Source organism: Triticum urartu, chromosome 2, assembly GCF_003073215.2.
Source record: "Triticum urartu cultivar G1812 chromosome 2, Tu2.1, whole genome shotgun sequence".
In the NCBI taxonomy this organism is placed as follows: domain Eukaryota; kingdom Viridiplantae; phylum Streptophyta; class Magnoliopsida; order Poales; family Poaceae; genus Triticum; species Triticum urartu.
The window spans coordinates 181,072,831-181,097,385 of NC_053023.1; positions in this window are offsets into that span (position 1 = coordinate 181,072,831).

The window sequence follows — 24,555 nt, forward strand, 5'->3', positions numbered from 1 at the left end:
GAGGGAAGGGGAAGAGGTCATATGCATTCTTAGAAGATTTTGAAGATAAATCAGTTTAGAAGACATTGACCTCATAGTGCGAAGACATTCACTCATATGTAGAGAGTTGGTTCCAGATTTGTACGAATCCACGAATAAGTACAAGTGAGGAATCTAACTACTTTGTGAAGCATAAGTGAGCATACTAGGCATGCTATGAGATGCAGAACAGGATAGATCCAACTTTGTAGCAACAGAAACCACTTGTGGTTGAAAAGGATGAATCTATCAGATCAAAAAGACTGCAAAAAGAGTTTTTGTTTACCACTCGAGGAACTGCTAGACGGAGTAGGAAATGAGGTCGAGAAGTTCAATATTCCGTGCCCTAACATGGCGACGGAGGACACATATGGCGACGGCGGAGAAGACGATGTCCGCAGCTGGCATGAGGACGGCGTCGATGAGGTCACGACAGCTAAGCGCTTCGCCGCCGGCGTCGTCGAGGGCTAGCGGTGGCGCTAGGGTTTGTGCGAGAGAGAGAAGTGGAAGAAGAGATAATGACTGGGGTGAGGCGTGTATTTATAGGGACAGGCACGGCACAATGTTATTACGCAGGTGCCCCTGGCGGTTCACATCTGAAGGCCACGTGGCAATCATGCAACACATCGGAGGTTGTTCCACGTTCCCACGTATGCCTGGATTGTCGGGTGGTCGTTCCCTCTTCTCCGGGTTTCAGGTAAAAAGGATTGAGCATTGAAAACAAATTAATGTTTGTCTTTGTATCTTCTGCTGACAAGGACGCAGAGAAGACATTCGACAGTTTATATAGAATGCATATGATTTGGATAGATAGATTTGAGACGGGGGCATAGAAAGGTTAGGGTCCGATCACATTCACTTAGTTCAAAAGATTCAACTAGAAGACATAGCTATAAGTGAATGCTGTAGAGGACTGAAACCAAATCAATATATTGAAGATAAACATGAAGCCATGTTAACATTGAAGACAAACCAAATGCGAAGACTTTGCAAATGTAAAGCCAACAGAAAGTATTCTAAACAAAAATTTGGTGGTGGCGTTACTCACCGTATAGGAAGTATTAGACCCAGACACGGCGCACAATTATCGTGGCGCTCCAAAGTAAAATTCTGCGTTAATGTATTCACACTTATAGTGTAAGTCTTCATTAGTTGAAGATATACATTACTTCGTGTGTTTGCACATCTAAGTCATCAACATGCATAAGTGTTAGGATGTGTGCATGATCACAGGACATTTGAGGATTCCAAGATATTTAGCTCGCACCGCAACTTGAAAAACCTTTTCTCATCCAAGGGCTTTGTGAAGATATCTGTCAGTTGCTCTTCAGTGCTGACATGAATGATATCAATATCTTCCTTCATGACATGATCTCTGAGAAAGTGATGACGGATCTGAATGTGCTTTGTCTTCGAGTGCTGAACTGGGTTGTTGGCGATCTTGATGGCGCTTTCATTGTTGCAGTAGAGTGGCACTTGCTTTAGATGAATGCCATAGTCTATGAGTGTTTGCTTCATTCATAGGAGGTGAGCGCAGCAAGATCCAGCAGCAATGTATTTAGATTCAGCAGTGGAGAGAGATACACAGTTCTGCTTCTTTGAAGACCAACACACAAGTGATCGTCCCATAAAGTGACATGTGCCTGATGTAGACTTGCGATCCACCTTGTCACCAGCATAATCAACATCAGAGAATCCAACTAGATCAAACTCTGAGCCCTTTGGATACCATAATCCTAGTGTTGGGGTGTAAGCCAAATATCGAAGAATTCGCTTCATAGCTAAGTGATGCCATTCCTTTGGTGCCGCTTGGAATCGGGCACACATGCAAACACTAAGCATGATATCTGGCCTAGATGCACATAAATAAAGCAAGGAACCAATCAAGGAGCGGTATACCTTTTGATCGAACTCTTTACCATTGGCGTCAGAATCCAGATGACTCTTGGTAGGCATTGGCGTCGTATAAACATTGCAGTCTTGCATTCCAAACTTCTTCAGGCAATCTTTGAGGTATTTCTCTTGAGATATGAAAATGTCGTTGCGTTGCTGTCGTATTTGAAGACCAAGGAAGAACTTCAGCTCACCCATCATGGACATCTGATATTGCTCTTGCATCATGTATCCAAACTCATCACTGTATTTCTGGTTAGTGCAGCCGAAGATAATGTCATCCACATATATTTGACACACAAATAGTTCACCATCATATGTCTTCGTGAAGAGAGTGGAATCCAGGGAACCAGGTTTGAAGCCTTTGCTCTTCAGGAAGTCTTTGAGTGTGTCATACCAAGCACGAGGGGCTTGTTTGAGGCCATACAGTGCCTTGTTGAGCTTGTAAACCATGTCATGATGTTTTGGATCTTCAAAGTCAGGCGGTTGTGCAACATACACTTCTTCATCAATCTTGCCATTGAGAAAAGCACTCCTCACATCCATTTGATATGGAAGGATGTTATGATGATTTGCATAGGCTAGCAGTATGTGTATAGCTTCAAGCCTAGCCACAGGAGCAAATGTTTCATCGAAGTCAATTCCTTCAACTTCAGTGTATCCTTGAGCAACGAGACGAGCCTTGTTTCTGACAACTTGACCATGCTCATCTTGCTTGTTGTGATATATCCATTTAGTGCCTATGATATTGTGTTTACGAGGGTCAGGACGCTTGACCAGTTCCCATACATTATTCAGCTCAAACTGTTGAAGCTCTTCTTGCATAGCTTGAATCCATTCAGGTTCCATGAAGGCTTCATCAACTTTCTTGCGTTCAGATATTGAGACGAATGCAAAGTGCCCATAGAAATTTGCTAGTTGTGTTGCCCTTGAATGAGTGAGTGGACCAAGTGCATTGATGTTGTCGATTATCTTCTCAATCTGTACTTCATTTGCAACACGAGGATGAACTGGACGAAGATTTTGCTCTTGCTGATCATTGTCATTGTTTGAAGGATTGTCTTCAGGCTGAGCATTGTCTTTAGGTTGATCCGGTGCAGAGATGATAAGTTCCTCTTCAGGCTGTTCTTCAGACGGTATGATTCTCCAGTTCCCATAAGCTTGATGGATTCACTGGGTGGAATTTCATCTAGCACATTTGGAAGGTGCTCTCTTTGCGAGCCGTTAGTCTCATCGAACCACACATACACAGTTTCAACCACTTTATAGTGAAAGAGGTTGAAGACTCTGTAGGAGTGTGAATTCTTTCCGTAACCAAGCATAAAACCTTCATGTGCTTTCGGTGCAAATTTTGAAGTGTGATGTGGATCCTTGATCCAGCACCTGGCACCAAATACTCTGAAGTAACTCATGTTTGGCTTCTTACAAGTGAGGAGTTCATAGGATGTTTTCTTCAGAAGCTTGTGAAGATAGACATGGTTGATGACATGGAATGCAGTATCAATAGCTTCAGGCTAGAACTTCCTTGGAGTCTTGTATTCATCGAGCATCGTCCGAGCCATCTCAATGAGTGTTCTGTTCTTGCGTTCCATGATGCCATTCTACTGCGGCGTGTACGGAGCTGAGAACTCATGAGTGATGTCCAATGTATCAAGATAAGTGTTGAGGCCGGTGTTCTTGAATTCAGTGCCATTGTCACTTCGGATGTGCTTGATCTTGACGCCATAGTTGTTCACGGCTTGATTGGCAAAGCGTCTGAAGACATCCTGCACTTCAGTCTTGTAGAGAATTATATGCACCCATGTATATCTTGAGTAATCATCAACAATGATGAAGCCATAGAGACAAGCTTGGCCCTTGTCATCTTTCCAGCTTCACAGGCACCGCATAAGTGATCCTTCTTGAACTTGACGCCCTCGATGCCTATGACGTGCTTCTTCTTTGCAAGAGTGTGCAAGTTCCTCATGCCAGCATGCCCTAGCCTTCGATGCCAGAGCCGGCATTCTGAAGCTTTTTCAAGAAGACATACGGCAAGCTGTGGTCCTGCTGAGAAATCTACCATGTAGAAATCATCTTTCAGATACCCTTCAAAGACTAGAGACTTGTCAGATTCCATTAGAACTAGGCAATGATATTTTCCAAATATCACAATCATGTTCAAATCGCAAAGCATTGAGACGGACATTAAGTTGAAACCAAGGGATTCAACAAGCACCACTTTATCCATGTGTTGATCCTTTGAGATTGCAACTCTACCTAGACCCAATACCTTGCTTTTACCAGTATCAGCAAATTTGATGTGACTTTTGTCAGATGGACATAAGGTTGAGTCCATGAGAAGACTTCGCTTCCCAGTCATGTGATTAGTACATCCACTATAAATAATCCATTCTGAAGCAGCTGGTGTCATACCCTATAGTGCAGTTAGGGGGATAGGCTTCACGAAGAGCATTGTGAAGCATAAACATTTGACGAGCAAAAGGATTATTAAAGCTTAGATCGAGGTTAGGACTGATAGGGCAAGTAGCAAGCGACTCAGGAACAAAATACATAATAAGACCATTTGGGCATTTGATCTTGTGCCCTACGAGATGTTTAAGGTCCCCAGCAATAGCTTCAGATGCATTTGATTTTCGGCTGGAGACCTTTCCCTGCAAAAGAGAGTTAAGCTTTCTTAGCCACCCACATCTTCAAGGGTGGCTTCGAAGCAATGAGTCTAAGTGCAGCATCTGAGAACTTTGGCTTTGGAGCCCTAGCAAATAGTCTTGCGGGTGGGAAATAGTACTCATAAGAATAAGCAGAGTAGTTCTGGGTCTTATGAACATGGCGGTTTGATGAAACGCGCTCATATTCATAGGCATGAGTATGGTTTCCCTGCAAAATATTTGCGTTATTGCGACTCAGGTGAGTCCTCTATCTGTATGAAGCCTTTGGACCATACGAAGCCTCTGGTCTGGGGTTTGTCTTCTTCACTTGTGGTGTCATGACGACATTCACAGGAAGATTCTCCAGACACTTTTTCGAACCCAGACTTTCTTCATAGGTGGCCCATTCCTGCAGTTAGTACCACTATACCTGGCAAACACTTCACCATTCTGATTCTTAAACAGTTTATAGTTTGCATTAAAGGATTCATCAACGACGATGGGATTAGCACAAGTGAAGCCAAATAGGGTGGATGGATCCACTGAAGGTTCCTTTGCAGCAACCCATGTGTTTTTGGGGTACTGCTCAGGTTTCCAGTAAGAGCCATCAGCATTCATTTTCCATTCGAACCCAACACCCTTTTTCCTACGGTTTCGGTTCAGGATCTGCCTTTTGAGGACATCACATAGTGTCTGGTGCCCTTTGAGACTTTTGTACATCCCTGTTTCAAGCAATGTCTTCAACCTAGCATTTTCATCAGCAATAGCAGTGGCATCCTCAGCAGAGGGGTTAGTTACCACATCAACAGTTGAAGATATTGCAACAGTAGCAGCAGTAGAACATCCAACAACAGAAGTAGCGTTGTCACGCTCAATGCATTTAAGACATGGTGGTTCAAATCCTTCCTGAGCGAGACTGATCTGTTTGGCGCGAAGTGACTCGTTTTCCTTTTGAAGATCTTCATGAGCCGCTCTCAATTTCTCAAGATCTTGCTTCCTTTGAATATAATCATAGGAAAGCTTTTCATGAGTTGTTGAGAGCGTTTCATGACAAATTTCAAGTTCCTCATACTTAACATGAAGATTTTTTTATGTCTTCAATTAAGGACTCAGATCGAGTCATTTCAGCGTCTAACAGGTCATCGCTTTTGTCTAACAGTTTTTGAATATGTTCCATAGCTTTCTGTTGTTCAGTTGCAATTTTAGCAAGTGTTTTGTAGCAGGGTTTGGAACCACAATCAGAGTCATCTTCATTGGATGTTTGATAGTGAGTAGTGCGTGAGTTTACCTTGGCACCGTGTGCCATGAAGCAGTAGGTGGGAGCGGAGTTGTCCTTGTCATCAGCATCGGCGTCGGTGATGAAGTCATTGTCTTCAGTGTTGAAGATGGACTTGGCAACGTAGGCTGTAGCTAGACTTGCAATGCTAGAATCAGACTCCTCAGACTCCACCTCTGCCTCCTCAGAAGCAGACTCCTCCTCTGAATCCATTTCCTTGCCAACAAATGCACGAGTCTTGCCAGATGAGCTCTTCTTGTGTGATGAAGACTTTGAGGAAGACTTGGAAGAAGACTTTGAGTATTTTATTCTTCTTCTTGTCGTCAGAATCATATTCCTTGCTCTTCTTCTTCTTGTTTTTCTCATTGTCCCACTGCGGACACTCAGAGATGTAGTGACCAGGTTTCTTGCACTTGTGGCATGTTCTCTTCTTGTAGTCATGAGCAGAAGCTTCATCATTCCTTGAGCTAGATCGTGAGGACTTTGTGAAGCCTTTCTTCTTGGTGAATTTCTGGAACTTCTTCACAAGCATAGCAAGCTCCTTTCCAATGTCTTCAGGATCATCAGAACTGCAGTCAGATTCTTCTTCAAATGAGGAAACAGCTTTTGCCTTTAAGGCACGAGTTCGACCATAGTTGGGACTGTAGATGTCTCTTTCCTCAGAAAGCTGAAACTCATGTGTGTTGAGCCTTTCAAGTATGTCAGACGGATCGAGTCTCTTGAAGTCAGGGCGTTCTTGTATCATCAGGGCTAGGGTGTCAAACAAGCTGTCAAGTGATCTCAGGAGTGTCTTGACGATTTCATGCTTGGTGATCTTAGTAGCACCGAGAGCTTGAAGCTCATTTGTGATGTCAGTGATTCAATCAAACGTGAGCTGAACATTCTCATTGTCGTTTCTCTTGAAGTGATCGAAGAGGTTGCGAAGGACACTGATCCTTTGATCTCTCTGGGTGGAGACACCTTCGTTGACCTTGGAGAGCCAGTCCCAGACTAGCTTAGATGTTTCCAGAGCACTCACACGGCCATAATGCCCTTTGGTCAGATGACCACAGATGATATTCTTGGCAGTGGAATCCAGTTGAACAAACTTCTTGACATCAACAGCGGTGACACCTTCACCAGCCTTAGGGACGCCATTCTTGACGACATACCAGAGGTCGACATCAATGGCTTCAAGATGCATGCGCATCTTATTCTTCCAATAGGGATATTCAGTTCCATCGAAGACGGGGCACGCAGTGGAGACTTTGATTATCCCTGCAGTCGACATAGCTAAAACTCCAGGTGGTTAAACCGAATCACACAGAACAAGGGAGTACCTTGCTCTGATACAAAAGTGCTAGTGATCGACTAGAGAGGGGGGTGAATAGGCAATTTTTATGAAAGTCTTCAAAACATGGAAGTTTCGAAGACAAACGATAGAAATAAACCTATTACCATGCAGCGGAAGGTAGACTACACTAGGCAAGCCATAGTCAAGTATTCAATGAAGTGAAAGCACAAAGAATAATAGCAGCTAGGCAGTATGGATCAGGATGGAAGATGGTATGAAGCCAATCAGAACAAACAGTCACACAGTGAAGACAAAAAGATAATGCAAATAGGCAATGACTTCACAAGGACCAACTGTAATAAAGAGATGGGAAGGATAGAACCAATTGCTCGTTGAACACAATGATTTGTTGGACCAATTCTAGTTGCTGTGACAACTGTACGTCTGGTTAGGGAGGCTGAGATTTAACTCAGAAGACCGTGTCTTCACCTTATTCCCCTTGAGCTAAGGACACCCAGTCCTCGCCCAATCACTCTGGTAACTCTTCAAGGTAGACATCCGAACCTTCATAGACTTCGTTCACCGGCGATCCACAATGACTCTTGGATGCTTAGAACGCGACGCCTAACCGGCTGGAGGATTCACAGTCCTCAAGTGTAATAAGTCTTCAGATCACACAGACAGGAAGACTTCAGTGATGCCTAACACTCTTTGGCTCTGGGTGTTTAGGGCTTTGTCCTCGCAAGGATTTCTCTCTCAAAGGCTTCGAGGTGGGTTGCTCTCAAACGACAAAAGCCGTGCACTAACTCTGAGCAGCCAACCAATTTATGGTGTAGGGGTGCGCTATTTATAGCCACTAGGCAACCCGACCTAATTTGTCTGAAATGACCCTGGGTCACTAGGGAACTGACACGTGTTCCAACGGTCAGATTTCAAACACACACGGCAACTTTACTTGGGCTACAAGCAAAGCTGACTTATCCAACTCTAGATAAGATTTACTCTCACTGCCTTCGCTCGAAGACATAGGATTTTGGTTAAGCATCACTTCAGTCATTCTGACTGGTTCACTGGGACCCCACTTAACAGTATGGTGGTTCCTATGACTCAACAAAGAAGAAAAGGACACAGCGAAACAACTAAGTCTTCGCGCTATCCTGACAAAGTAGTCTTCGCCTGCGCAAAGCTCTGGTGATGACGCCGTCTTGGGCTCCACGGTGACCTCCATCTCGTAGTCCTCCTGGTCTTGGTCTCGTTGCACCGAAATGGCAACCTTTGCCTGACGCCTCAGTACTCCGCGGCTGCGCTTGCCCCCTTTGCACCAAAGAGGAAAGGAGGACGCTGCGCGGGCTGGCACCCGCCTGGCACCCTGAGTCATCATGGCTTGCGTCACGGGCACCTCGCGAGGTACCCCTCCTTGATCTCTCCGCTTCCTCGCGAGCCAGCCTGACGAGGCCGTGCCTGAGGAAGCTCCGTGTCGTCCGCCCCGCGAGGCTTGGCCCCTCGCGAGGGTCTTGAGTTTGCGTTGGTGAAGATGGGCCGTGCTGGGCCCCCTTTGAGCCACGCCGCAGGCCGCAGGCAGGCAAGTCTGGGGACCCCCGTTCCCAGAACGCCGACAGTAGCCCCCGGGCCCAAGGCGCGCCCAGACTTGCCCGTGCAGGGAGGTGGAAGGGCAAGAGAGAAGCGCCGCGGGCCCTAACAGCCTGCGTCCTTGGGCGCCGCGTGGCGGTTGACTGGACGTGGGCGCTTGAGCAGCCGCGCGAGTTGATAAGGGAGTGGCGTCCGCCTAGGCCCTTCTTCTTGCTTTCCCCGGTTGCTGCTCAGATCCCCTTTCCTGCGCTTCTCCTTCCTTCCTCTGAAATCTCCAGATCTGCTCTGACCATGCGACCCAGGAAGCCATGGCGCCTCGCCAGCCCCCGGCCGCAGCTTGGTACTCGTCTACCCTAGACCCGCCGAACGTGTCGGAGGCGGGCCTTGCCCGGTTGCGCCGGATAGCGATGGCGCGAGGCATTGACGGGGCGAAGGTGTTCAAGGCCGGCTCCGCCACCCCTGAGGGTCAGAGGAGCACCTTCTATCCACTCTTCGTAAGTGCCATTGTTGCTGGCCTGGTGCCTCCCTTCTACGAGTTCTTCTTTTCTGTCCTCCGCCATTACAAGCTGCAGGCTCTGCATCTCCATCCCAACTCCGTCCTTCTCCTCGCGATCTTTTCTTATTATTGCGAGGCCCACGTTGGGGTGCAACCCTCAGTGGCCTTGCTGCGCCACTACTTCTACCTCCGGACCTCTCGCGGTCCTGCTTCCGTGTGCGCGAGCTTTGTCGCATACGGTGGCGCCATTGCCATCTCGAACTCTGGGAAGAGGATTGAGGGCTTCAGGAGCAAGTGGGTCTTGGTGGATGCTGAGCGCATCCACCCTCGGCTGATCTTGCCCACCGAGCAGCCCACGAGCTCCAGCAACTGGGGTCGAGCGGAGCTCACGGATCCCCGCGCGAAGATGGTGTTGGAGAAGATGGACGCGGATCTGAGGCCGGCCAACATGGCGGCGGCGAAGCTGACCGGCGCGTCGTTGCTGAGGGAGTTCCTGGAGCACCAGCTGGCTCCGCTTCGGCAGTACTCGCTTCCAATGTGGAGGCCCCGTCCGAGCCCCGCGGCCTGGGCCGACGGAGACTTGGCTACGGTTCTCCAATCTTTGGTCAGGGGCAATGTGGCGAGGTTGGAGGGCGCTCCTACGCCCTTATTCCTCCGCGACGACTGGGAGCGGTTAGTGAAGTCCATGCCCGTCTTCAACGGGGAAGGGCCCGTGCCCCTGGAGGCTCTCGAGGGACCGGTGGACGTGCCCTCCGGCGACTCCAGCGAAGAGGAAGAAGGAGGGGAGCATGGAAAAGGGCCTGACTCCGAGGCGACTGACGGAGAGTCGAGGGCTCCCCTCTCCCGGCGCAGGTCCCGCATTCTCCGCCTCTCCCCGAACGATGACGACGAGGATGACGATGAAGACGACGACGAGCAGGACGGCGGGAGCTCGCCCCCGATCCCGAAGAAGGACAGGACCGGGCTGATCTCCCACGGGTCTCCCCCGGCCCCGGGGCGAACCGCAGACGCACCTTCCGCCTCCAAGCTTCCCGAGGTTGACCCTTCCAGCCGGCTTTCAGGCTTCAAATTTGGCCGGAGGCCGCTTGAGCTCACTAGCGACGACCTGCAAGCATTCGATTCTTGTCTTTATCTCTTGCTCTGCTTCTGAGGCTTGACGTCTGCATCTTTGGATAGGTTGGCTCCCGTAGCAAAGAAGTCAAAGGGGGCTCCTGAGGTTCCGTTCGTGACAGCGCCCCTGAAGGAAGGTGACCACGACGCACAAGCTTCTCCCGCCCAGTCGTCCTCGCGGGGCCTGACTGAGCCGGCTGGGGCGAGCTCAGCCCCCACGGCCCAAGTGGCTCCCGAGGTGCTCCCGTCTGCCGCCGCTGCTACAGCTGTCGGGGCGCGGCAGACTCCGCCTCGGGATGCTGCGGCTGTGCTGCCGCCTTCTCCTCCTACTCCACCGACTGCTATCTCCCCGACTCCTTCCGCCATTCTGGACCGCGCTGTTGCTGAGCTGGACCGGCTGCGGCAAGATCTTCTCGGCGGCGCCCTCGCCTGGTGGCCGGGCGCTTGGAGCTGATTTCTGGACGGGTTCGCTCCGACGCTTTGATTCGGGCGGCGCTGGTCCAGGCCTCGACGGCATGCGACGAGGAGAAGCAGGCCGTCCTTGAGGCGAAGGCTGCTCGCGATGCAGCCCTGGGAGAGGTGGTCGATGTCCGTGGTCGCTGCAAGGCGCTGGAGGACGAGCTGCAGGGCCTGCGGGATTAGCTCGCGAAAGAGGTTCGCCTTCGCCAAGAGCAGGAAGAAGGCGTGAAGGCTCGCGAGGCGGCCGTCGCGGGCCGGGAGGCCAAGCTCAAGAAACGCCGCGACCGCCTAGGCGCGCTGGAGCAGGAATTGGGGGCGAGGAAGGCCGAGCTAGACGGCAAGGCCCTGGTCCTTGCCGAAGACCGCGCGGCCTTCATGGAGCTGGAGGCGAAGGCTTGCTCCTCGCTGAGGACGCTTTACGACAGCGGCCTGGAGAGCCCGCTGGCCGGCACCGAGGACGGCCCCGCCGAGCTGCTTCCCTTCTTGGTCCACGCTCTTGAAGATGTCGCCCTTGGCCTCGGTCCCACGGCCGAGGCCTAGGTGCGTGTTCTGTCTTCTGCAGCACTGACGCGGGTTCTCACCCACATCCACCTTCGCGATCCCGGGCTCGACCTCGATAGCCTGCTGGAGCCCGTGAGCGGCAAGCGTGCGGCGGCTGCTACCGAGGCCGTGAAGGGTCACGCAGAGGCTCTGCTGGGGAAGTTCCGGGCCTTCAGCACCAAGCCGGAGCAAGGCGCTGCCGACCCCGCTGCTCCGTGAGGCGAACCCACGCCTCGCTGCTCCCCCGCCGCCAAGTGACTCCATCGTGGCTCATGTCCTTCTTTTAATTCCTGCACATGTATCATGCCTCGGGGAGGCGTTTAAACTTGCGCCTGATATTGGGATAACAGTGTGGACTGTAATATTTGCTTTTGAATCCCTTTGAAATTTGTGCTTTTCCTTCCTACTTGCTTATGTTCTACGCCGGCAGAGCCCGGCCCCGCGCGTACCTCACCCAGCAATAGCCCCGACCGGAAACCAGGACGGGACCAAGGAGTGAGGGGCTACGTGACAAGTTAGGCTGCTAAGTCGCGATGCTCAGGAGTCCCCCTTGGCGCACGAACAGCAAGTAGGGAGGTGTGATGTGGGTGGATCCATCGTTCTACGTCTGCAGAGCCCGGCCCCACGCGACGCGCATACTCACCCAGCAATAGCCCCGACCGGAAACCAGGACGGGACCAAAGGAGTGAGGGGCTACGTGACCAGTTAGGCTCCTGAGTCGCGATGCTCAGGAGTCCCCCTTGACGCTCAAACCTTCATACCTTGGCTCCTCGGGGAGAGGCGCGCGACGAACTAGGCCCGTGGGGACCTGGCTGGGCGGCGTGCGCCTGGGCGTGACCCTGGCGCAGCCCCCGTGCCCAACCCCCTAGCGCGGCACTCCTGAGGGGAGGCGTTGCGATGAGGCTAGACACTGAGCACTGGGCTCCCTGAGGTTGATGCGGCCCGGAGGCCACCCTCAGTTGTTTATCACCAGCGCGGAGCATAGCGCTTCGTATGAGTACGGGCATAGCCGCTCCTCGGCAGTGTCATCAGCTAGCGCGGAGCATGGTGCTTCCACTGGTGCGTGGGAGGGGGCCCCCCTCCGGGAGGAGCCCCCGGGGCGTGTACAGCCCCGCCCTGACACGTGGCTGGCACGGTAGGGCCTGGCGAGGTGTATCTGGGCACCCGTGAGCCAGCGCAGGACTCACGGGGCCCTACCTCTAGGAGGGTTGCGCCTGGCACTGGGCCTTATCTTGTGTTGTGTCCCTGCAAGTTCGGTTAGATACCTGCACTCTACGTCCTCGGGCCCCGGCCCTCGAGCTGGTCTCAGCCGTCGTTGGTATGCCAGGTCGCGATGCCGTGGTCAAGGCCAGAGGGTGAGGGCTGGAGAGCCAGTAAGAGCCCTGAGTCGCGATGCTCAGGTACCCCCCCCTTTAATGTGCAAGTGGTCAACATGGAGAAGAAGAGGCACCGCGGACCGGCATCAAATAATCAAGCATGGCGGTTCTAATGCATAACCGGAAATGAACGCAAATGGGGTACATGCCGCTGAGCCTGGCCCGAGCGGCTTGGGGATCATGCAGCCCGAGGGGCGCCCCCAACAAGGTAAGCCAACAACGCGAAATAAAAGGGATACACGCCGCAGGGACAGACCCACGCGACCTGGGAATAATGCGGCCCTGGGGGCGCTCCCAGCTGGAAGCGAAACTTGAAAGATGTCACCTAATGACGCTGAAGACGAAGGGGTGTTGGTGTAGCCGGCTCGGTGGGCTGCGGAAGCCGATCCTCATGAGCCCCCAGGCCCAGGGGCCTCGGGAGGCTCCGGAGGCGCTGGCGGTTCCTCGCGGGCCATCTTCATCTCCGCCAGGGCTGCAGAGCACCTGGCCTCTTGTGCCTCCATGATGCCCTCATGAGGCGCTGGTACGCGTCAGCCGCGCTCGGCAAGTTGTAAGGCATGCGAACGTAGCTGTGGGGTGGACCTCCGCAGCGCCCCACTCGCGATGGCCAGAGGCGCTCCAGGGAGGCGACTTGGTTGAGCCCTGGTACGTCGACGCAGACGCGCAGCCCGCCATCCTCGCCTGGATGGGGAGCCACTGCTGGTAGGCGGCGGGCGCCTCTCATGACTCTGGACTCCTGTAACTCCTGAATGGCCTTGCTGATGAACTCATGTGGGTCTGGATCTCCTTGCCTTGCTCATTCTTGAGGGAAACGTGCTCTGAAACACGCCTCCATGTGGTGCCCCAGCGCCTCCCTCGTGACCCTTGCTAGGTCGGTGGCCCTCCAGGGGAGAGCCCCTGAGCCCTGCCTGAGGAGGGCGTCGGGCGCGCTTTCCTATGCGATGGAAGGAGGTTCCCCTGGGCAGGCACGGGCCTAGAGGGGCCTACCTCCTGAGGGGCCAGGCCGGACGATGTCTTCTTCTCTTCTTCTTCTTGGGGGCGGCCTCGGGAAGCCTCCTGCTTCCGCGATCCGGGTCTTCCAGTGATGCGGCCTAAAAGGCTCGCTCCAGGGAACACACTGCGTCCTTCTCTTCACAGGGCACCATGATGACTTCGCCACTTCCTAGCATCTTGAGGACGTTGTAGCCGTGGTGAGTCACGGCCATGAACTTGGCTAGCGCCGGGTACCCGAGGATGGCGTTGTACGGCAGGCGGATGTGAGCGACGTCGAAGTCGATGAGCTCGGTGCGGTAGTTGTCGCGTGCCTCGAAGGTGACGGGGAGGCGGACCTGCCCGATCGGGACCGTGGAGCCATCGGTGATACGGAGAAGGGCTTGGTTGGCTGAAGCTGGCTGTAGGGCACTTGGAGGTTGTTAAATGTCTCTACGGACAGGACATTGAGCCCTGCTCCGCCATCGATGAGGGTCTTGGTGACCACCACGTTGCTGATGATTGGGGAACAAAGCATCGGGAGGACTCTGGCTGTAGCCACACACTTGAGTTGATCTGCTGAGCTGAATGTGATGGCACATGCCGACCACCTGAGAGGGCGCGTGGCTTCGAGCTTGGGGAGGACTGCATTCACTTCGCGGGCGAACTGCTTGAAGATGCGTTGAGAGGCTGGGGCTTGAGCCCCGCCCAGGATGCAGGCGATCGCGCGCGGCTCCTGGAAGCCCCCAACCTCCTCGTCCTGGTGGCGGTCCTCATTTCTCCTTGGCAGCGGCGGCAGCGGTGGGAGGCCTGCGTTGCCTTGCGGACGATCCTCGCGAGGCTGATCCCTCCAGCCTCCCTCGCGAGGTGGGTCTTGCCAGTGATCCTCATGAGGTTGGTCGCGCCACCCCTGGCACGGGCCACGGTCTTCCCAGCGCCCTGTGTTCCTTCCTCCTCCTCGACCGTATCCCCGGTCACCATTGTCAGGGCGACGGCCGATCCTTCCTTCACGCATGGCTCGGAGTTCTTGGCATTCGCTGGTGTTGTGGGTGTGGAGGTCGTGGTACACGCAGTACCGGCTGCCCTTGGGAGGTTCGGGCTGATCTCTGCCCTGCTTGGTGTCTGGTTCTGCTGCGAGCACGGCAGCCCCCTTGCGCTTCACTTCCTTGGCCTTGAGCTTCTTCTCTTCTGGGTCTGCGGCAGGTAGCTCAAGGAGGGAGAGTTGCCCTTCCTCAGCCCTAGCGCACTTGTTCACCAAGTTGAACAGCTCCAAAGAAGTGCACAGGTCTTCATGCATCGCCAGCTCCTCCTTCATCTTGACGTCGCGCACGCCGTCGGAGAAGCCTGAGATGATGGCCTCTTCAGTCACCTTGGGAATCTTGAGGCGTGCGTTGTTGAAGCGCTGGATGTACTTCTGCAGGGTCTCCCCGGGTTGTTGCTTGATGCGGCGCATGTCGCTCACGGTGGGTGGCCGGTCGCGAGTACCTTGGAAGTTGGCGATGAAGCGGGTGCGCATCTCTTCCCAGGAGGAGATTGTGCCTGGAGCCAGGTTCAGGAGCCAGGTGCGGGCCCCGTCCTTGAGCTCCATGGGAAACCAGTTCAACATGACCTTCTCGTCTCCGTTGGCAGCTTTGATGCCCAGCTCGTAGAGCTGGAGGAACTCCGCAGGGTCGGCCGTGCCGTCGTAGCGAGGAGGCAGGTCCGGCTTGAACTTTCCTGGCCACGCGACGCTGCGCAGCTCGGTGGTGTAGGCGCAGCAGCCTGCTGTGGCCACGGGAGGCCTTGGGTGATGGAGAGCCTGGTCTTGCATGTCCCCACGCGCCGGAGCAGGAGGATGGTCGCGACGTGCTGGAGCAGGGAGCGCCCGCGCAGCTTCTGGCGGGCGAGGGACTTCTTGGCAGCTCTGCTCTTGCCGCGCTGGCACCTGACGGAGCGGGTTCCGCCCAGGGGCCACGCGCCTTGGAGCCATGGCTTCTTCTTGGGGAGGAGGCGGCCGGGGCGCCGCCGGAGCCTCGTCGCCCGCGCGGGGCGGGATGCGGTGCAGCGGAACGGACAGCACAGAAGAACCCCCTGCAGCGCGGACGAGCTCGGCGACGCAGCCGTGCCATTCTTCGTAGACGTCGTCGACGGGACGGTAGCGCAGGAGCTCATTCGCCGCGATGAGTGCAGCCCGAGCCTCCATGGGCACGCGGAGCGCGCGGGACGAAGATCCAGCTCGGACGAGCGAGGGAGTTGCGGTGCGGCCGTCTTGGCGCACGGATGGATGCTGAGACGATGCTTGCTGCTCGTCCCCCGCCGGGCCGGTGGCGGCATTGACGGCAGGTGACGGGGAATGGCGAGGACGCCCGCCGACAAGGGCTGTCTGGGCGACGCGGGAAGCGAGGGCGGCCCGGCGCTCCGCGCGGGCCCGACGTGCGTCAGACATGAGCGTGATGGTCGGAGGAGAGCGGGGCGGTGGAAGACGAATTCCGGCGCACCCCTACCTGGCGCGCCAAATGTCGGATTTTGGGTTCCGGCAGACCCTTGAGGTTCGAACACTAGGGTGCGCGCGGAGGTTTCGCCTCCTACCTACCTGCACCCCTCCGCCATGCTAGGATCAAAGATATGAAAAGAACAACACAAGGGACACAGGGTTTATACTGGTTCGAGCCACCGTTGTGGTGTAATACCCTACTCCAGTGTGTGGTGTGTGGATTGCCTCTTGGGCTGATAATGATGAACAATACAAGGAAGAACAGCCTCGCGAGGGTCTGTTCTTGGCTGGGGCGATGAACTGCTGGGAGGAGTTCAGCCACCTTTCTCTCTCTCTCCCCCTTTCCAACTGGTCGACCCTTTTCCATGTGGGTGGCTGGTCCTATTTATAGAGGCCCTGGTCCTCTTCCCAAATATTGAGCGGGAAGGGAGCCAACAATGGCGGGCTAATTTGAAAGGGGACAGCAAGTATCAGCAATCCTGACAAAGTAGTCTTCGCCTGTGCAAAGCTCTAGTGATGACGCCGTCTTCGGCTCCACGGTGACCTCCGTCTCGTAGTCCTCCTGGTCTTGGTCTCATTGCACCGAAATGGCAACCTTTGCCTGACGCCTCGGTACTCCGTGGCTGCGCTTTCCCCCTTTGCACCAAAGAGGAAAGGAGGACGCAGCGCGGGCTAGCACCCGCCTGGCGCCCTGAGTCGTCATGGCTTGCGTCACGGGCACCTCGTGAGGTACCCCGCCTTGATCTCTCCGCCTCCTCATGAGCCAGCCTGACGAGGCCGTGCCTGAGGAAGCTCCGTGTCGTCTGCCCCGCGAGGCTTGGCCCCTCGCGAGGGTCTTGAGTTTGCGTTGGTGAAGATGGGCCGTGCTGGGCCCCCCTTTGAGCCACGCCGCAGGCCGCAGGCAGGCAAGTTTTGGGACCCCCGTTCCCAGAACGCCGACAGTAGCCCCCGGGCCCAAGGCGCGCCCGGACTTGGCCGTACAGGGAGGTGGAAGGGCAAGAGCGAAGCGCCATGGGCCCTAACAGCCTGCGGCCTTGGGCGGCGCGTGGTGGTTGACTGGACGTCGGCGCCTCCACTTCCCCACGGCGCCTCGTCAACTGCACGGATTGGACAAGTCCCTGCATGCAAAACCGGTCATGATTACCTCCGATCGTGGAGGTCGGCGGTTGGCCTCCGCTGGCTATAAGTACGGAACGTCGCGCGCCCTTCCAGTCCATCCCTCCTTGCTTCTCCTTCTCCCCGATTCTTGCTCCGTCTTGCTGCGATGGCTCCGATCCGCCGGTTCTCGACGGCAGAGAAGGGAAAGGCTCCCCGAGAGGGACCAGACCCACTTTCGCCGAAGAAACGGCATGTCCACCATGGACCGGACAAGGGGGCCCTTCAGGTGGTGTCGAGGCCTTGGGGCGAGCGGGTGCCGCCGGGGTTCCCGCTTCCATTGTATGCCCATGTCGAGGGCCCCGAAGGAGCTGACTCTGACCGCCACGGGCGGCGCCGCCATCGGCGCCGACGGGTCACGAAGGTGTGGGTCGTCCCCCCTGGGGTCCACACCGAGGGCTCCTCCCAAGAGTTCGTGCTCCACGTCGCCATTCCTCTTCAGTCTTGGATCCGTCTTCCTCCCTTCTTCGCCTCCGTCATCCCGCAGGGGGAGCCCCTGGAGCTCTGGCTGCAGCACGCTGGCTGTAGCACCCTCGCGACCGAGGCAGAGGTCGTGGTCGTCGCCCCGGGCGAGGTCTACATGACCCGGGGCTGGAGAGAGATTGGCCGGGTTTGCAGGACAAGGGGCGTCTTCGCGATCTACTTGGACTACGACAGTGCTTTGGTGATGCTCCTCAAGGTCTTCGACGCGGACGGGCGCCGGGTGGAGTGCTGCCCCGGTGAAGGCGGCCAGGGCCCTGCTGTGACGAGGACCGGGCTCGCCAATCGCTCCCTTGGCGGCTCCTGAGGCGGTGGAGACGTCGGAGGCTCCAGCGACTCCGGCGAGCCCTTCGCGACTCCGGAGACAAGTGACGACAGCTACGAGCTCCCGAGCCGGCGCCGCTCCCGGAGCAGGGCAGGCTCGTCAGGCCGCCGCCGACTCTGATCTAGATGGGGTTGGCGTCGGTACTTGGCGGCCCACTGTTGATGTTGGCGGCTTTTGTAGCGATGCGCGTAGTTTGCGTCTCTTTAGGATCTATTCCCTGTGAGGAACCAAAAGCGCGCCCCGTGGGGGCTTGTAAGGTGCCTGTGATCCTGTTTTGTTAATATAACCCTTGCCGTAGAATTACGCGTGTTGCTCATCCCGTCTTAGCTCGGTCCTCCCTTTTGAACCTCACGAGGGCTTGGTGCTCTGCGCCGACAGGTCCCAGTCCCAAGGCGGCTTCAGCCGTCGCTGGTATGCCAGGTCGCGATGCCGTGGTCAAGGCCAGGAGGTGAGTGACCCGGAGTCCGGTAAGAGCCCCTGAGTCGCGATGCTCAGGAGGTCCCCTCTGGCGCCCAAGCAGCCGTCGTTCGGTGAGAAAGGGGAGCAACGTCGCTAACATGGGATAGCATTAGGTGCAGGGATGGTGCCACGGTAGCTGGCGCTTCCGGGCGATAACTTATCTCGAGGATCAGGGGCCGCTCTCTGGTGTGTGGCCGGGTCCGTGTGTAGGATCGAAAGTATGTCTAGAGGGGGGGTGATTAGACTACTTGACCAAATAAAAACTTAACCTTTTCCCAATTTTAGTTCTTGGCAGATTTTAGCTATTTTAGGATAAGTCAAGCAATCATCACACAATTCAAGCAAGCATTCAAAGAGTATATTGGCAGCGGAAAGTAAAGCATGAAACTTGCAAGAATGTAATGGGAAGGGTTTGGAGAATTCAAACGCAATTGGAGACACGGATGTTTTTCCCGTGGTTCGGATAGGTGGTGCTATCCTACATCCACGTTGATGGAGACTTCAACCCACGAAGGGTAACGGTTGCGCGAGTCCACAGAGGGCTCCACCCACAAAGGGTAATGGTTGCGCGAGTCCACGAAGGGCTCCACCCACGAAGGGTCCACGAAGAAGCAACCACCCACAAAGGGTCCACGAAGAAGCAACCTTGTCTATCCCACCATGGCCATCGCCCACACAGGACTTCCCTCACTAGCGGTAGATCTTCACGAAGTAGGCGATCTCCTTGCCCTTACAAATTCCTTGGTTCAACTCCACAATCTTGTCAGAGGCTCCCAAGTGACACCTAGCCAATCTAGGAGACACCACTCTCCAAGAAGTAACAAATGGTGTGTAGGTAATGAACTCCTTGCTCTTGTGCTTCAAATGATAGTCTTCCCAACACTCAACTCTCTCTCATAGGATTTGGATTTTTTGGAAAGAAGATTTGAGTGGAAAGCAACTTGGGGAAGGCTAGAGATCAAGATTCATATGGTAGGAATGGAATGTCTTGATCTCAACACATGAGTAGGTGGTTTTCTCTCAGAACATATGAGTAGGAATGGTGTGTGTGTTCTGATGGCTCTCTCATCGAATGAGAAGGAGGTGGAGGGGTATATATAGCCTCCACACAAAATCCAACCGTTACACACAATTTACCAATCTCGGTGGGAGCGAATCAGAAAACTCGGTCTGACCGAAGTAGTAAACCTAGTGACCGTTAGGAATTTCGGTGGGACTGACATGCAACTCGGTAGGACCGATTCGGTTAGGGTTTGGGCATAACGTAATCTCGGTGAGACCAATTACACAAACTCGGTGAGACCGAATTTGGTAATTAGCTAACCAGAGAGTTGGTCAGGCAAACTCGGTGGGACCGATTTGCTCTTTCGGTGACACCGAGTGGAACTCGGTGAGACCAAAAAGTTACAAAGGGGAAACACTGAGTTTACATTGCAATCTCGGTGGGACCGATTCGCTCTTTCGGTGGGACCGAAAAGTTACGAAAGGGAAACAGAGAGTTTGCAACCCCATCTCGGTGGGACCGAGATCCTTATCGGTAGAACCGAATTGCTAGGGTTTGGCAGTGGCTAATGACAAGTGAAACTCGGTGGCGCCGGATAGGAAGAATCGGTAGGACCGAGTTTGGCTTAGAGTTTAGGTCATATGTGGATATGGGAAAGTAGTTGAGGGTTTTGGAGCATATCATTAAGCACATGAAGCAAGAGGCTCATTAAGCAACACCTCATCCCTCCTTGATAGTGTTGGCTTTTCCTATGGACTCAATGTGATCTTGGATCACTAAAATATAAAATGAAGAGTCTTGAGCTTTTGAGCTTGAGCCAATCCTTTGTCCTTAGCATTTTGAGGGTTCCACTTTCACATCCATGCCATGCCAATCATTGAGCTTTCCTGGAATAATCACCTTGGAATAGCATTAGCTCAATGAGCTATATGTTATGAATTACCAAAACCACCTAGGGATAGTTGCACTTTCACCGTGCATCGACAGGCGCGAGGTTGCTCGGCGAGGTCCTCGTGTGTCTCTCCCCTCTCGCCTTTGCTCCCCTTTCTGCTCTATGTCCTCGGGTCCCGGCCCTCGAGCGAGTCTCAGCCGTCGCTGGTATGCCAGGTCGCGATGCCATGGTCAAGGCCAGAGGGTGAGGGTTGGAGAGCCAATAGGAGCCCTGAGTCGCGATGCTTAGGCACCCCCTTTTAACGTGCAAGTGGTTCGCGCGGACGAGAGCGAAGGAGACACAGCAAGAGCCTCGCCTGACGCAGCTCCTTCAGGAGGTCCTGCAGGTCCATCATAGAAAGAGCAAGGAGTGGCCATAACAATTGATGGTCAGCCGTTGGTTGCTTCCGAAGGGTAGTGAGGCACTGAAGGCTTGACGAGGTGACGCTATGGGGCGAGCGAGGGAGTTGCGGTGCGGCCGTTTTGGCGCACGGATGGATGCTGAGACGATGCTTGTAGCTCGTCCCCCACCGGGCCGGTGGCGGCGTTGACGGCAGGTGACGGGGAACGGCGAGGATGCCCGCCGACAGGGGCTGTCTGGGCGACGTGGGAAGCGAGGGCGGCCCGGTGCTCCGCGCGGGCCCGACGTGCGTCATGTATGAGCGTGATGGTCGGAGGAGAGCGGGGCGGTGGAAGACGAATTCTGGCGCACCCCTACCTGGCGCGCCAAATGTTAGATTTCGGGTTCCGGCAGACCCTTAAGGTTCGAACACTGGGGTGCGCGCGGAGGTTTCGCCTCCTACCTACCTCCACCCCTCCGCCACGCTAGGATCAAAGCTATGAAAAGAACAACACAAGGGACACAGAGTTTATACTGGTTTGGGCCACCGTTGTGGTGTAATACCCTACTCTAGTGTGTGGTGTGTGGATTGCCTCTTGGGCTGATGATGATGAACAATACAAGGAAGAAAAGCCTCACGAGGGTCTGTTCTTGGCTGGGGCGATGAACTGCTGGGAGGAGTTCAGCCACCTTTCTCTCTCTCTCCCTCTTTCCAACTGGTCAACCCTTTGCCATGTGGGTGGCTGGTCCTATTTGTAGAGGCCCTGGTCCTCTTCCCAAATATTGAGCGGGAAGGAAGCCAACAATGGCGGGCTAATTTGGAAGGGGACAGCAAGTATCAGCTATCCTGACAAAAGTAGTCTTCGCCTGCGCAAAGCTCTGGTGATGACACCGTCTTGGGCTCCACGGTGACCTCCGTCTCGTAGTCCTCCTAGTCTTGGTCTCGTTGCACCGAAATGGCAACCTTTGCCTGACGCCTCGGTACTCCGCGGCTGCGCTTGCCCCTTTGCACCAAAGAGGAAAGGAGGACCCTGCGCGGGCTGGCACCCGCCTGGCGCCCTGAGTCATCATGGCTTGCGTCACGGGAACCTCGTGAGGTACCCCGCCTTGATCTCTCCGCCTCCTTGCGAGCCAGCCTGACGAGGCCGTGCCTGAGGAAGCTCCGTGTCATCCGCCCTGCGAGGCTTGGCCCCTCGCGAGGGTCTTGAGTTTGCGTTGGTGAAGATGGGCCATGATGGGCCCCCATTGAGCCATGCCGCAGGCCGCAGGCAGGCAAGTCTGGGGACCCCCGTTCCCAGAACGCCGACATATACGCCTAGTTGATGTGAGACTATATTCCCCTCCTTTTTGTCTTCTTCACAACCACCATTCTATTCCACCTATAGTGCTATATCCATGGCTCACGCTCATGTATTGCGTGAAGATTGAAAAAGTTTTGAAAAAGTTAGAGTATGAAACAATTGCTTGGCTTGTCATCGGGGTTGTGCATGATTTAAATACTTTGTGTGGTGAAGATGGAGCATAGCCAGACTATATGATTTTTTAGGGATAACTTTCTTTGGCCATGTTATTTGAGAAGACATAATTGCTTTGTTAGTATGCTTGAAGTATTATTATTTTTATGTCAATATAAAATTTTGTCTTGAATCTTTCTAATCTGAATATTCATATCACAATTAAGAATATTTGCATTGCAATTATGCCAAGTAGCACTCTGCATAAAAAATTCTCTTTTTATCATTTACCTACTCGAGGACGAGCAGGAATTAAGCTTGGGGATGCCTAATACGTCTCCAACGTATCTATAATTTTTGATTGCTCCATGCTATATTATCTACTGTTTTGGACTATATTGGGCTTTATTTTCCACTTTTATATTTTTTTGGGACTAACCTATTAACCGGAGGCCCAGCCCAGAATTGCTGTTTTTTGCCTATTTCAGTGTTTCGGAGAAACAGAATATCAAACAGAGTCCAAACGGAATAAAACCTTTGGGAATGTGATTTTCTCACCGAACATGATCCAGGAGACTTGGACCCTACTCCAAGGACTCAAAGAGGAGGTCACGAGGGTGGGGGCGCCCCCTAGGGCGCGCCCCCTACCTCGTGGGCCCCTCGGTGCTCCACCGACGTACTCCTTCCTCCTATATATACCTACGTACCCCCAAACGATCAGAACAGGAGCCGAAAACCTAATTCCACCGCCGTAACTTTCTGTATCCACGAGATCCCATCTTGGGGCCTGTTCCGGAGCTCCGCCGGAAGAGGGCCGTCATCACGGATGGCTTCTACATCATCCTAGCCCCTCCGATGAAGTGTGAGTAGTTTACCTCAGACCTTCGGTTCCATAGTTAGTAGCTAGATGGCTTCTTCTCTCTCTTCGAATCTCAATACAAAGTTCTCCCCCTCTCTTTTGGAGATCTATTCGATGTAATATTCTTTTTGAGGTGTGTTTGTTGAGACCGATGAATTGTGGGTTTATGATCAAGTCTATCTATGAATAATATTTCAATCTTCTCTGAATTCTTTTACGTATGATTGGTTATCTTTGCAAGTCTCTTTGAATTCTCCATTTGGTTTGGCCAACTAGATTGGTAGTTCTTGCCATGGGAGAAGTGCTTAGCTTTGGGTTTGATCTTGCGGTGTCCTTTCCCAGTGACAGAAGGGGCAGCAAGGCACGTATTGTATCGTTACCATCGAGGATAACAAGATCGGGTTTATTTCATATTGCATGAATTTATCTCTCTACATCATGTCATCTTGCTTAAGGCGTTACTCTGTTTTTAAATTAATACTCTAGATGCATGCTGGATAGCGGTCGATGAGTGGAGTAATAGTAGTAGATGCAGAATCGTTTCGGTCTACTTGTCACAGACATGATGCCTATATACATGATCATGCCTAGATATTCTCGTAACTATGCTCAATTCTGTCAATTGCTCAACAGTAATTTGTTCACCCATCGTAGAATACTTATGCTCTTGAGAGAAGCCACTAGTGAAACCTATGGCCCCCGGGTCTATTCTCATCATATCAATCTCCATTACTTTAATCTTGCTTTGCTTTTTTACTTTGCCTTTACTTTTTAGTTTGCATATTTATACCAAAAATACCAAAAATATTATATCTATCAGATCTCACTCTCGTAAGTGACCGTGAAGGGATTGACAACCCCTAATCGCGTTGGTTGCGAGTAGCTATCATTTTGTGCAGGTGCGAGGGACTTGAGCGTGGCCTCCTACTGGATTGATACCTTGGTTCTTAAAAACTGAGGGAAATACTTACGCTACTCTGCTGCATCATCCCTTCCTCTTCGGGGAAAACCAACGCAAGCTCAAGACGTAGCACCCTCCAGGAGATTGATGCGATGAAGAAGATAGCGGCGGGTAAGGCATTCTGTATGCAAAGCAAGCATGTGAAAGTAAATTACCTGTTACTTACCCGAATCCGGAGCTCTCCAGGAGTATTCGCAGATTTGCCCTGTAGCGTGTCGGATGACACACAGTTTTACCAGGCCAAGGAGGGAAGCTCAACGGAGAAGCCGTTCTGGTCTTAGTATACTGGGACCGAACACCCGATGCCTCTGAGCGACCAGCTGATGCAACTGGTCGAGCTGCACAAGGCGGCCGAACAGGCCATGAAGGCCTTTATAGTCCGGATGTGGCCTGGCGACGCCCTTCCCAGCAGCTACTTCGGCCCGGTGAGGCGGCTTGTGGATGCCTGCCCATGGCTGGAAGTCATCAAGC